Here is a 13,661-nt window from a genome sequence, read left to right as displayed (position 1 = left end):
AATTCAGAACAAAGCAGCTATAATGTACTAATGGTTTATGGATTTTATTAATATTCAGCTAACATTAGAAGCAATTTTAGGGGAGAGTAACCTATTTTCTTTATGAAATATTCAGTTTTTTAGTATCTGAGTGCTTTGTTTAAAAAATAAGCCTTGATATCATCTGATGAGTTGCTTCTATTTCTTATACAAAAATGTTATATCTTACCTTATATAAAAAATAAAATAATTTTAAGTGTTATTTGTTGATTGCATACAGATACATTTAAGTATTATATAGTTACTTTTTAAATATATGTAAACTTAAAAATAAGTCATTAGGCATCCATGTGACTTAAATTGTGCTTCCATTAATATAATTGTTGAGCTAATGGATGAGATCTATCTGTAATAGGGGGAGTTGCACTTTGTGGTTGAATAGGTAGCAGAATATTTTAAGTACCTGATTACATATCTCACTTTTAATTCCCTGTTTATCCGGGATATTAATTTTACTAATCGAGAATCTTTGTCCTTTTCTCACCATCCATAACATGAGATCAATTTGCTTGTTTAGTTTAAGATAGTAGGACAATGAAAAATTAGTTCCACGGATAAAGCCAATAGTCCTTTGAAAAGTATTAATATTTAAGTACACCATTCCTATGATTAATATGGATTTTACCTGAAAATATCCTTATTAAAGAGTCAGTGAACCCCTGTTAGCTCAAGGAAATTGTATATACTAAAAATCCAAAAGTCATTTAAAATTTATCTTAGAGCTATTTGTTGAGGTCCTACTACATGTAAGGCACTAAGCTTCAAAGTTCACGAATTCAAGAGGGAAAAGCAAAAGGTTTCTGTCAGCACAAAATTGTATACTCTATTGGGGAAGGGAGGATAGGACAATTCACTGACTGATTCACAGACACAAATCATAAACTGTTGAATTCCATGAAGGAATGCTGAGTGGCCATTAAAGGGTATGACATAGCAACCCAATTGCTGCAACATTTGTGTTACAGATTGTGACCTGGAAATTCCAAGCATGGCTTAAATCACCCAGAACTACATCTCCTCACCCAGCACCCACAATGTCCCATATTAACATCTCTCCTCTGTCAACAATGAAGATTTCTGAGCCCTAATAGAAGGTGAGCTTGTTTTGTTTTCTTTTCGGTAATAGGTAACAGATTTGCAAAACCATGAAATCCCTTGTCTAAATTTCCTTCTTCTCACACTATGCATTACAAAGTCAGCCAGCTAGGCTGAGGAGGTCAGGATTAGATACTGTTATCCTTTGAAAGGTGATAGTTACATAGAGCATAATTTCTCAAACCTTACACCATATATTGTTAAAGAGAGGAATAGAATTAACATGAGGAAATGAAAAAATGGAAAGTCTTTGTAGATAGAGGGGTGGAGGGGATGAAGGGAGGGCAGGGGAATGGGGAAAAAATAAGAATCAAGAGAGATTATGTAAAGGTACAAATCTCCAACGATGAATGTCATTATATTGTGTACCTAAAATGTACCAATAAAATTAATTTAAAAAATTGCTCAGCCAACGTCATTCTGCATAACTGAGGTTTACTCAAAATTAGATTAGAATCACTAAGCAAAATGATCTGCCAAGACAGTTTGAGGCCTCTGATTTTGTACCTTTTGTATAAACCCACAAGTTAAAAAAAATCTGTTTACCAAGCAGTGTAGTTACTATAAAGGTCCTAAGATTCTCCAGAATGTCCCAATGCCAATAGGAAACTACATTGAACTTGCAGTAGAATCAAAGTAAGCTTCCAGATGTCAGAAGCAAGGACATTTTCTTTTGCTAACACTCTTCGAGGCTGACAGTGGGTTAAAGTCTGATGCCTGTTGGCGACCAATGCCTCCTAACCCCTTTATCACCACTGTTGTGGTTATTTTGAAGGAGTCAGTAACTAGTTCCTAAATTATAGGATTGGGACTTCAAGAGGTCATTTTACCCATCCCTCTGCTTCTGGGCAGGACAGTACTTAATTATCTTGGCTCACCGAGCTCTCTCTGAAACCAATTGATGCATACATGCAATTGTTTGCCTCAGGAGAATGTGATGCTATGTTGATAGGTTGTTTTTGTTTATTTCTGTTTTTGGTGAATGAACATTTAAAAGTGAAATTCTATCCCACTTGATTTTGTTTGCAATGTGATCTAAATTATATTCTGCTCTGGTTCTCATGCTGCAGGAGGTTTTTAATGCCGACCAGGATCACTGACAGCCATCTGCGCCTGGCCCCAGGCATGGATTCTCCTAGGATATGTCTACACTCACCTGTCGGAACCACAGATTTAGGCTGCTAATATCATTTGAAAACTTTGCATTGAAAGAAATAGGAAGAAAAATTTTGCATCCTGTGGTGGGAGTCATTATTTTTAGTTTATTGGGAAGATTCTCATTTCCAACTTCTGTACTACTGACTTTGAAAGAACTCATGTTATGTTACATTCTTTTTTTCAAACTCCTGGTTTACATAATGACTTGTTAGTTGTCCCTGATACTGCTTTTCCCCACTAACCTGCTTATGAAGATACATGAAGTAATGTAGATGAAAACAGGTAATCTGTCATTTTATGTAATTTTTAAAAACATAAACAGACCAGTTTCAATCACCTGCAAAGTAGACAGATACTTTCTTTTTTTGAAGACTCCCTGACCCAGAAGCCTAGGGCCTGCACCCAGTGGAAGAGTAAGAGGCGTCTCACCCCTGTATGGCTGAGTGGTGGGAGCTGAACAGAGACCAGGATCTGTGTAGCAGCAGCATCCCCACTGCCCGTTCTGGGATTCTCAGGTCTTATCCTGACTTACTGAATCAGAATCTACATTTGTACAACAACCACAGGTGATTCATGTGCTCATTAAAGTCTGAAAAGTATTGCTGAATATCTGGAGACTATCTCCCACTATGCTACTTTAAGAAATAAATCCACAGAAAGAGAAGATTATAGCTTTGGAGAATGAAAATTTTAACCAAACTTGTTCTGTTTCACCTCTTGCTAACAAATTTTAAGTTAGGAAACCTAATTTTAAAAAGTGCCCCTTTTTCTCTATACCAATTGTGGGTTGAGTGTAACTGTAAAAGTCCTTTACTTCTCTTCCAAAGTATTCAGGGTGCTTGAGTAATTAATTTCTGCATGTTAATATTTGTACTAAATGAGCTGAGTTACGGCCTTTTGATTTCATTTGATGGAGACTGTCCAGTGGCTGTTATTTCTCACTGATTGATCATGGCCAAACTTCTTGCCCATCTAAAAATCTCTGGATGCCTCTGTTACTTAATTTAAGAATAAGAACATACAAAACTATCTCAATTATTAAAAAAAAATCACAAACACAGGAAACATCATGTTAAGAACCTACACCAATTGCTAATGATGATTTTTGACCAGGATTCTAGGTGAGTTCTTTTTTTTCTTTTGAATTTTCTGTCTATATGACTATTTCTATAATGAGGATGGATTAGTCTTATAGTCAAGAAATATTATTTAAAGCTTAAGTTAAACAGTTTTTTTTTTTTTTGAGACAGGGTCTCTCTGTGTAGTTCAGGGGCTGGCCTTGAGCTAGCAACAATCTTCCTGCCTCAGCCTCTGGGGTCCTGGGATTATAGGCATGAGCTACCACTCTCATGTTAAACAATTTTGTTGATGCAATTAAATGAAACTGCAAACTGGGGAAGTATGTTAAAAATTCTTTATACTTTTCTGTATTTTTCGTGCCCTGCATTGCGTAGGTACTTCTTTAAGTGTTACCACAGAGTCTCAATAAATCCTAGTAAGTATTTCTGAATGAATGAATGGATGAAGAAACTGAAACAAATTCCTACAGGAAGAATCATATTGTGTATTTTTAGTTTACTTTCCTGCAACTAGAACTAATAGTGAGGTATTTACAATAGACTTTTTGAAGAGCTATTCTCTATAATAACTTTATTAAAGTGACTAATTTGTACATACATAAGTCAATAAAGTCAGATTAGTGATGAAAAAGTACAGTTTTCAATGTCCCCTTACTATGTCCTTTCTCTAGAACATCATGACACTTTATAAAAGAATGGCTTAGTTAAACTTTGCCCTAATTTAAAAACATATATAATATATAGTTCCTTATTTTAGTTCCTAAGAGTGTAGTTTACCTTAAAATTAATTAGCATTTCCAAATTCCTTCAGTGTGTGATAAAATTGATTCTATTCATAGAATAGTTGAACTTTGGCTAGAAGGTATAGCCCACATAATTCAGAGATTTTAAATATTAAGCTTTGGAATCTTTTGAAAATGCCTTCTTACTGATAGAACAAAAAGTAAGCACAAATAACAAGGTCTGGTTGTTTGGGTGGGAAGAGTTCAGATTTTTGTCTGATTTAATGAGGCTCTTCAGGGGCCTGGATTTGGCAAGCACAGTCTGAAAATCATATAATCACAAAGCAGTTGGATCTTTGGGTCAAGGTGCATATACTTTTCCCAGGGTACACATGGTCTACTAAAATATCATGATTATTTAGCATATTCATATTCATAATGTGATGTTTTCCAGCAGTGAGATACAGTTACTCATATTACTAATGAAGACAAATTTAGAGACCCTGAATGTCTGAATGGGATGCCCATGTGTATGTAAATCACCAATGAAGACCAAAGTCAACCTTTCACCCTAAGTTAAGAGGGTGCAAATATCAAGTACTTTCAACACAAGATGATGTTATCTACATTAACACAAATAGTGGGCAAGTTGGAAGTTGTTAACTAGAGAGGCAATATAGTGTAGTGATCAAGAGCTCAAGCTCTTGAGTAAGACTCACTGGGTTCAAATCCTGCCTCTGCCACTAACTAGGTCTGTAACTTTGGGTAAGTGTTGAACTTCTCTGCTGTTTTCTTATCTGTAAAATATGATTATCATAATGTGTACCTTATAGATGAGTTTGAAGTTTAAATACCTAGCTAGGAAAAAAGCACTAAAAAAGTGCTCAGTAAATGTTAATTACTTAGAGAATGTAGAATAAACAAAGAAGGACTCTAGGCATTTTGAATGCACTATTTATATTAAATCTCTATTATAAAAAATGATTTTTAAAGTTCAGTTTTGTAGAAGAAACCAAATCTCAGCTAAAAGGATAAGTCATGAATCTGAAATTTTATCCCAATCCCTTTAGCTGCAAAGCCAATTTTCTTATTTATTTTTATTTCTTAAATGTTAGTAACAGCTTTTAAGAATGCCAAAATTTTAATGAGCTATTTTCTTAAATTAGAAGTGAGTAATAGTAGCTCATGGATTTATTTAATCTTATTTCTCTGATGATTGTAAAGTAAATGCTTTCATTTGTTTTTACAGTGGCCCTGTATGATAGTAACAAATTTATAATTCCCCATAATACTAAAAAGTTAGGAAGAACAATGTTATGCTGAAAAGATTAGTAGTAATATCCCTCTTAATTAAAAACAAAATATATGAGAATGCAAACATTGATTTAAAATGTATTGAGTCTTCTTGGGAATCAGTTCTCCTATTTTGTATTTAACAGTCCTAGAATTTAATAATCTCAACTACTTCTTTCCTGGTGCATTACATAAACTATCTATCAGTATTTAGAGTAGCTATCACTCAAGTTTTATTTTCTACCATATCCTTGAAATTGATCATTATTTCCTTCTGATGGCATTCCTTCAGAATGCTCCCCACAGAGTTTACTTCTGCTAAGTTATAATTTACCATCACTTTTTTATTTAAATAGGGAAATATGGTTCAAGTGACAATAGGTATTTCTTATGACCAGCAATTAACAATAAAATAAAATTGTTAATGCATTATGGGGTTGCCAGTGGCAACGTGTGCCTTGCTAAATTAGCAATTTGTCAATTTTGTGATAATTCAGAAGACTCATGAATCTCCCAGAAGAGACTGTGATAATATATTATGAAATAAATTAATTAACTGGGTCTAGATTCTGTTAACTAATCATAGACCTATCAAAAACTGGGTATTATTCCCATTTTCTACTGCAACTTGTTACTACTCACCAAAGTAGACCAAATTTTAATGGAGAAAACAAACGGTCTACTCTTTCACCAAAGAAGTTGTCCTTTTCGTTTGGGATTGAAGCATGTTTCCTTTATTGCAAAGGGCAGTTCATATTGAGGCTGTCATTTATATTGATGTTCCTTTTTCAAAATGACACCTCCATGTAATTTTTTTCTGCAGAAAAATTGGACTTCAGTGTTCAGGGTCATTGGTAAGAGATCTTTCACTGATTCAAAATTCATTTAAAAATTTTTAGAAGGCGGGGGGTACAATCCCCCCTTCCCCAAGAGAAGTAGTATGTGCCTTAACTTGGAAAACCCAGTGCATTTTAAATGGGCTTACCAAGTAGAAGACAAGTTTTTTTCCTTTGGTAATTTAATAACAACGCATGGGGATTCCTTCCCCTAGAATTTTGTGAAAACTTACAATTATCATAAGACTGAGTGCAGTTTGTTTGCTCCCCACAAAAGCAGAGATGATTTTTATTGACCAATCTTTGATCTGAGAGATTAAAGAAACTACTGCAGGAGCAGCAAGAAGGATAACACCACGGGGTCAATAGGCTTTACTGCTATTGGAAATGAAAGTGAATCATTCCATTGGGAGATAGGATAATTTAGCATTCTTACTGGGAACTCAAGACTCTTTCTTTTTTCTCCTTTTTTTTTTTGGAAAAAATATTCAATTTATGAATAGGTTTCTCTATGACTTAATACCGTGGCCATACACGAGGTCATTTGGAGGGCACTAGATTCACTAACATAATTCTGCACAATGCTTTTTAGCCCCAATGGCTTGGCTGTCACATTCTCACACCCCTGATTGAAATGTCCCTGGTAGACTTTTGGAATGCGGTCTGAAGGCTTAGTGACTCAATATTTTCACAGTGAATACATTTCCAGTCTCATAGAAAGTTGCCACTAACTATTGCAGAGGTTATGTCTCTTTTGGTTTTCCTCTGAAACTGTGAATGGAGCAAAATTCAAGTTTAGCTGAGTTTAGAGAAAACAAAATATAATAAATCTACTCTGCTATTATTTGCCATTTTACTACACTGTTGTTCAGTAGAAAACTAGCCTACTGGCTTTGAACTGATTATCAAAGAAATTAACAGTATGTTTTTATTTTCATAAAATGAAGATTTTCTTTATTTTATGATATCCCAGGGCAAAAGAGTTAGAAATGTAACATCTGGTATTATTGTGGCTGGGGATGATAGTGAAATGCCATTATTTATATAATATTTATCAAGACTTGCAAGGCATGACAAAATGTTCATGTTATGCTTCTTCACTTCTTTGAAAGATTGCCAAAGAAATTTCATTTAAATATCCAGTTGTATCTCTGTGTCAGTTTGCTAAAGACATATGTAAATCTTGTGTGATTTATTTTGAACTTTTGATTGATTATTTAAAATACTCTTTTCTTCATGATAAGAGAATGTGGATATGGCAGGACTCTTGTTATGATGTCAGTAATGTAGTACCTAAATCTATCTAGTTCTTGTCCCATGTTTTTTAAAGCTGATTTAGCATTGAGAATACATTAACAAACTTGAAAGTTTAGATTAAAATTAGTTTCTTTTTATCTCAAGGCAACCATCCATGTTGCTTTCCTTAGCAGGAGTTCACAACTAGATTCTACATACCATGTCTACCCCCTATAAAATTGTTTCATTCCAGTTTAGGACTGTGATTAATAATGGGTCTAATTTTCTTCTCTTTAGGGGAATCACATTTTTTAATATTTGCAGGGACATAATGGCATAATTTTACACAACAAGATATGATTCCCCCCACTTTTTCTAGCATATGCTGTTTTACATTTATGCATTTATATTTTAAGGATACTATTTAATAAATGGCTTCTTGAACACACAAATGGTATCCAACTGGCTTGAAACTGTACATACATCTTTCGAAGTTCTCACATTGGATTATTAGTAAGAATATGTGTAATGACAATGATTCATTAAATGTTACTAATAGATTAAGTTTTGACCCATGTCTCTGGATTAAAATTCATATAAAGCAGTAAACAATTCAGAAGGCTGAAATACTTTTCTAAATATTGACTTACCTTTGACCTGAAGCAAATAAATAAATTTATACCAGGTAAATGATTATTTTATTAGGAAGACAGATCTGATCAACATTTCACTGAAAGTTGAAGATTTCTCATTCTTGAAATGGGCAGCTTCTGATTACTCTGCCTCAGAAGAATAGAAGAATGTTTCTATTAGGCCAATATAGCCAGTAACTATCTAGCTATGTGATCTGGGTGTGAATCAACTGTTTATAAAGGCTTATCTGAATGCCAGAGTATAGTATGGTATTAATCTTAGTACTTTAGATCCTATTGAGTTTTTATATGGTAAAGTACAGTGCTTAAAATAATTAAAATTGAGATAATGAGAATAGCTAAAATTTATCGAGTCTTCATGGTATATCAGAAATTGTGTTTCACATGCACTATGTCATTTGATCTTTAAAATAAAGTATTTGGTCACCTATTGATGAAAATGCATGTTAAGATAGAAAATAAATGTGTTTATACTAGATTTGTAAATTGTAGATCTATTAAATTTAAATAAATATGGAAATAACTGCTGTAAAGAATGAATATTAAGCTCCATTTGGAAACACAGTGGATTTAAACTGGCTGACCATGAATTTAATTAAGAAAACATATAATTATAGACTATGTAAGAAACAGTGGAAACATAACATCGAAGGCTGTTTCTAAAAACACATTCATATCCTGCATCTATACTTTTTTATTTTATTGTGTATCTATTTGATGTTCATATACTATATATTTTATATTTCTTCTAGGGATGCTTTTTATGTACAAAAGTACAAAAGTTGGTGTATTTTAAATGAACTTCAGGCCAGAGTAACATATTAAAAAAATGGAGAGATAAAAATTTGCTTGTCTCATGCATATTTATTGAGATTCCAAAGTAACACCTGATTGCTTAATCAGATTTAGCTGAGAACATAAAAGCTTAAGAGAACATCTGCAGATTGCTGAACATTCATTTTGCATGGTTTCCCCATACAGGACCATTGTTCTCTGTATAAGGTAGTGGACAAGACATTGAGCTTTACAAAGACAAACTTAAATTTCATCCCTTCCTTTGCCACTGACTAGCTGCTAAGCAATCAACAGCTGAGGAATCTTAAGCAAGCAACTGAATGCCCTTCCTCAATTATCTCAGTATAAAACAGGACTGATACTGGTTGCCTAGTAGAGTTATTAAGATTAAATCAATTAAAGATTAATAATAAATTAAGATTAATTACCAAGTTTAAATGAAATAAGGTGTAAATATGCTTAGAATATAGTCTTTCCATTTAATAAATATCAATTGTTACAATTGTTATTATGAATGATAGAAATAGGACAAGGTCTTGTCCTAATAACTGAGATCATGGGGTCAGTGGTTATGGTTTGTGTTTCTAAAGACTCACAGAAGTTGGTAAGTGAAAGAATAGGTAATTCTTTGACCAATGAAACGGCTAGGGGAGAAGTCTTGATTCTGCACCGTTTTCATAATGCAGTGCCAACTGTATCTTGACAGTTAATGAGATGCCATTGTCTACTTCACAGAACCTCAGCTCCATCTCAGTTGCTTGGTTTCTCTTGCATCCCCAGAGTTAGTTAAACACTCTAGTGCTTTGTGGAGGTTTTAGAATGTTTGAAAGATTTGCTTATTCCCTACCTATTTTACTTTTTTCAAAATAAACACTCCACATCACTAAATAAAAAATGGTGACTATATTACTTGATCCACTTCTGTTAGGGGTTCTACTAAGGATCAAAAAGTTAAGCCTTGACCATAGCATGTGTATCTGCTCCCTCTTTCATGTTATATTTTACATCCATAATTATGTTTTGAGCTAGATATTTTTCAACTCTGGTATTTTACAAAACAAAAGTGAAAATAAATTGGGTTTTTAAGAGGTACAATTGGTGGCATTTTCAAGAAAAGCAAGAATTGTTTGATATGAACATGAAAACTTTCTGTCTTCAGAAGATTTGGACCAACTCCCGAATTTCACCATACTAAGGAAATATTTATAGTTACTTTGCAGAAAAAAGCAATACTGAGAATAAAAAAAGTTACATAATTAACTTTTACCTTTAAAAACCATTTCTCCTGTTTTTTTTTCTTTGTTTGAAACTACTTGATCTTACAAGTACTATTTGAATATAGACCATGCATGGGTAAATCTTAATTTTTTTTCACTAAATATATAAAAATATAATGCAGATATCTCCAAATTATCTAATCCTGTATATAGTTCACTACAAATAGGAGTCACACAAATGATATTATTTTCAACTTCTAAATTTGTTGAGAAGTGAGATTTCTGGGATAATTTCTGATTTTATAAAATTAGACTCAAGGACATCAAAGCCTTTATAGAATTAGAACTTCTATTTTTGGATAGCACTTGAAATATCTCAGGATTACTTTGTAGTTATTTAATCTGCTTCTAAATGATGAATGGCCATGTTAAATCTCTTTGTGGTTAAATCTCAGTTCATGTGTACAATGTTATCTAATTAGTAATAGAGTTGCATGTAGTATAAACTTTGATTAATATCTAAGAAATGGGAGTATTTTAAAAATTCTGACAGGTGTATGTGTTAAGAAAAATTGTTATAAGGCCACGAAGAACCAAGACTTTGTACACTGAATGCAATGTAATTCTCACAGTAAATACTTGTAACTGCATAGACTTCACAGGTTAAGGGCACAACTGCCGTAAGACTCACCTCACTCAGTACACCAGTCACAGTGTGGAGTTCACAGCCACTTGTGCTTCTGATTAACTGATTATCCATTCAGGCCTTTCCACTACTTTCTCCAGTTCTCAATAATTCATTATGGCAATTCATAGTGTTAAAGTTATGATTATACTTTTATTATAAAGGATGCAGATCAGGACCAATCCAATGAGAGTATATAGAGCAATGTCTAAGAGAGCCCCAGATACAAAGTTTCTGTATTCTCAAGATGTGTTAGGATCCTGATACTCAATGTTTATTAGCAACCTGGATGCTCACCTGAATTTCAGTGTCTAGAGTTTTGATTTTTTGTTTTTAAAATGCTGGGAAACAAAACCAGGCCATTAGCTACTCCCCAGGCTCTCTTCCCAGAGTTTTTGTTGGAATTTTATTATGTAGGGAGGATTGATGACATCATTGGCCATGTGTTTGAACTCAATCTGTACCCTTCTTTTCCCCTCCTATAATATAAGGTTGAACTGGTATTATATGACTCAAAGTCTTAACCTACTAATGGCTGCTCTTTCCGGTATGGCCAACATTTATCCTGAAACTAGGGATCCACTATGAGTTACATCATTTGTGTAAACTCAAGTGTGCTCTCCCAGGCCCTCCGTGAATAACATAGACTATCCTATCACTTGGGAAATTCTAATGATTTTGAGTTTGTGTCCCAGGACCGGAGGAACAAAAACTAGACAAGTTCTTTATTATACAACATTGAAATTATAGAGGCTGTGTAAATACTATACAATATATTAACAAAATGCAGTATGAATAATCTTATTGGTGTGAATCAGTGAGACTGGCTCAGTTGCAGCTTATGCTGTCCTCATAAGGGGAACGTCCTTTCCCTCTCCTCCATCTTGCTGCATCCCTCACTTCCTTAAAATCTTAAGGCACCTCTCCTTAAAGGAGACTCTCTCTGGTTTAACACACCCTGTCCTCATGGGGTTTTTTTAAATCCTAAATTTACAATAGCATATATTAATAAATATATATCATCATTATATATTATTAATATTCAGTTGCTTATTTGTTTTCTGTGCCTGTTTAGATAGTGATAACTCAGAAAAGGCAGGTCAAGAAACTGAAATGAAGAGAAATAAAGCAGAATGGAAATGAAGGAAAATTCTAGACATAGAAGCATCTTTTTTTTTCCTTCAATTAATAACTTCTTTATTCTGGAAAAGCAAATCAATTCATATAAACAAGGACATTACAAAGTACACAGAAAAGGGGAAGGGAGGAGGAAACAAAACCCTCTACCAGTCTTGCTAATACTGTCTCACCCAAGACCATAATGCTTTGTCTCATATTCAATCACTTATATCATAAATCATAAATAAAATCTTCTTTGGAAGATACACTGCTCCTCTTTGAGATGGTAGGGAAAACGGACTGGAAGGTGGGGTAGGAGGCTTTATTCTTTTGGCAGATCCTCTCAGTCATTATAGATATTGTTGAATTTTTCAAATAAAAAATACACGTTTCTCTGTAAAGCATTAAAAAAACCCTCCAAGGATAAGATGGCTGAGATCTCAGCTCAAGTATCTTCAAATACATTGGAGAGGTCCATACCTTGACCTGCGTGTTATTTCTTGGTTGTTTTTCCAATTACTGCCCTTTTCTGTTTATGCACATCTGTGGGGCAAATTTTTTTTTTATAGGGCTGGATCTCTTCAGAGCCGAAACCTCAGATCCACATGTTCCACTAGCGCTCTAGGTGGGGCTGGACTTGAAATGCCAAGCAAGCTGCCAGGCTGCTCTCGTCACACTCTCCATCGCGTCATCAGCGATCTGCAGCAACATCTCCACATCCTCATCCAACCGTTCATTAGGAGCCACTTCGCTTACTGGGTCCTGTAACTTCTTCCTGGTCAGTACCTGATTGTTTTCAGGGCTGACAACCTCCTGTCCCAGGGCTGCCATTATCTTTACCACTGTAGTGCTATTGACCATGGAGCCCTGGGGAGCAGTGCTAGCTGATTCCGGTTTATGGATGAAAAATTGGAGAGGTTGATTAGTGCTGACAGGCCAAACTAGCTCATAATCTGCCGAGGTTTGGACTTCAGCTTATCAAGATTCGGTTTCATTTTGGAGCTGTAAGGACCAAGGACAATCAAAGGGAGTAGCGTCTATCTCCCCGTGATATTCGGAGACTGCCCCAGTGAAGCTTTCGTCTCAGCAGCAAGTCCTGACAGAAGAATCTTGATTCCCAGGAAAAGCAGACAATATCCCATGTCATTAGGTTTTATGCAAATTATAGTACAATGAGGTTCTGTTCTGTCTGATACTGTTCTTGGTTCATCTGGTAGGTACGGTAATATTCAAGATACTCAGGCTAGTCATGTTCCCAGGTACCGTGAGTTTTAGAGATAGCAGAAAAGTGACCAGCAGACACACATGCACAGATAGTAAGTGATGCAAAGATGAAGAGAGGAAAAATGTGTGGGTCATGTAGCTGGATTCAGTTTGGATGGTTGAGAAAGACGTGGAAGACTAAGCAAAATATGAAGGAGCCAGTCATGCAATTATCTGGGGCAGAGCACTCCATGCAGAGGGAATAGTAGGTGCAAAGTCTCCAAGACCAAACTGCATTTGGTTTATTTGAAGAGAAAAAAAAGGACCAGAGTAGCTGGAGATCAGAAAGTGAGGGGCAGAGAAATATACAATGGGGTCACAGAAGAAGGCATGATGAGAAGAGCCATAGTAAAGGATAGATTTGATTCTGAGTTTATTGAAAATATAAAAACTACAGAAATATAAGGAAAAAATAGCCCAGTAGTGAACACTAACCAAGGATAAAATATTGACTGATTTATCTTCAGTATA

At 34.6% G+C, this 13,661-nt stretch overlaps 1 pseudogene; it reads right to left on the bottom strand.

The window, feature by feature from the left end:
* Positions 1 to 12,420: 12,420 nt before the first annotated feature.
* LOC101717906 (transcription initiation factor TFIID subunit 12 pseudogene) lies at positions 12,421 to 12,946 on the bottom strand (annotated as a pseudogene).
* Between the last annotated feature and the right edge of the window lie 715 nt (positions 12,947 to 13,661).

The sequence above is a fragment of the Heterocephalus glaber genome, unplaced genomic scaffold, assembly GCF_053883595.1.
Source record: "Heterocephalus glaber isolate CG9 unplaced genomic scaffold, H.glaber_assembly_v1.0 deba00000347, whole genome shotgun sequence".
Classification (NCBI taxonomy): domain Eukaryota; kingdom Metazoa; phylum Chordata; class Mammalia; order Rodentia; family Bathyergidae; genus Heterocephalus; species Heterocephalus glaber.
Note: the sequence above shows the minus strand (reverse complement) of the source record. Positions and strands in the feature narration are given on the sequence as shown.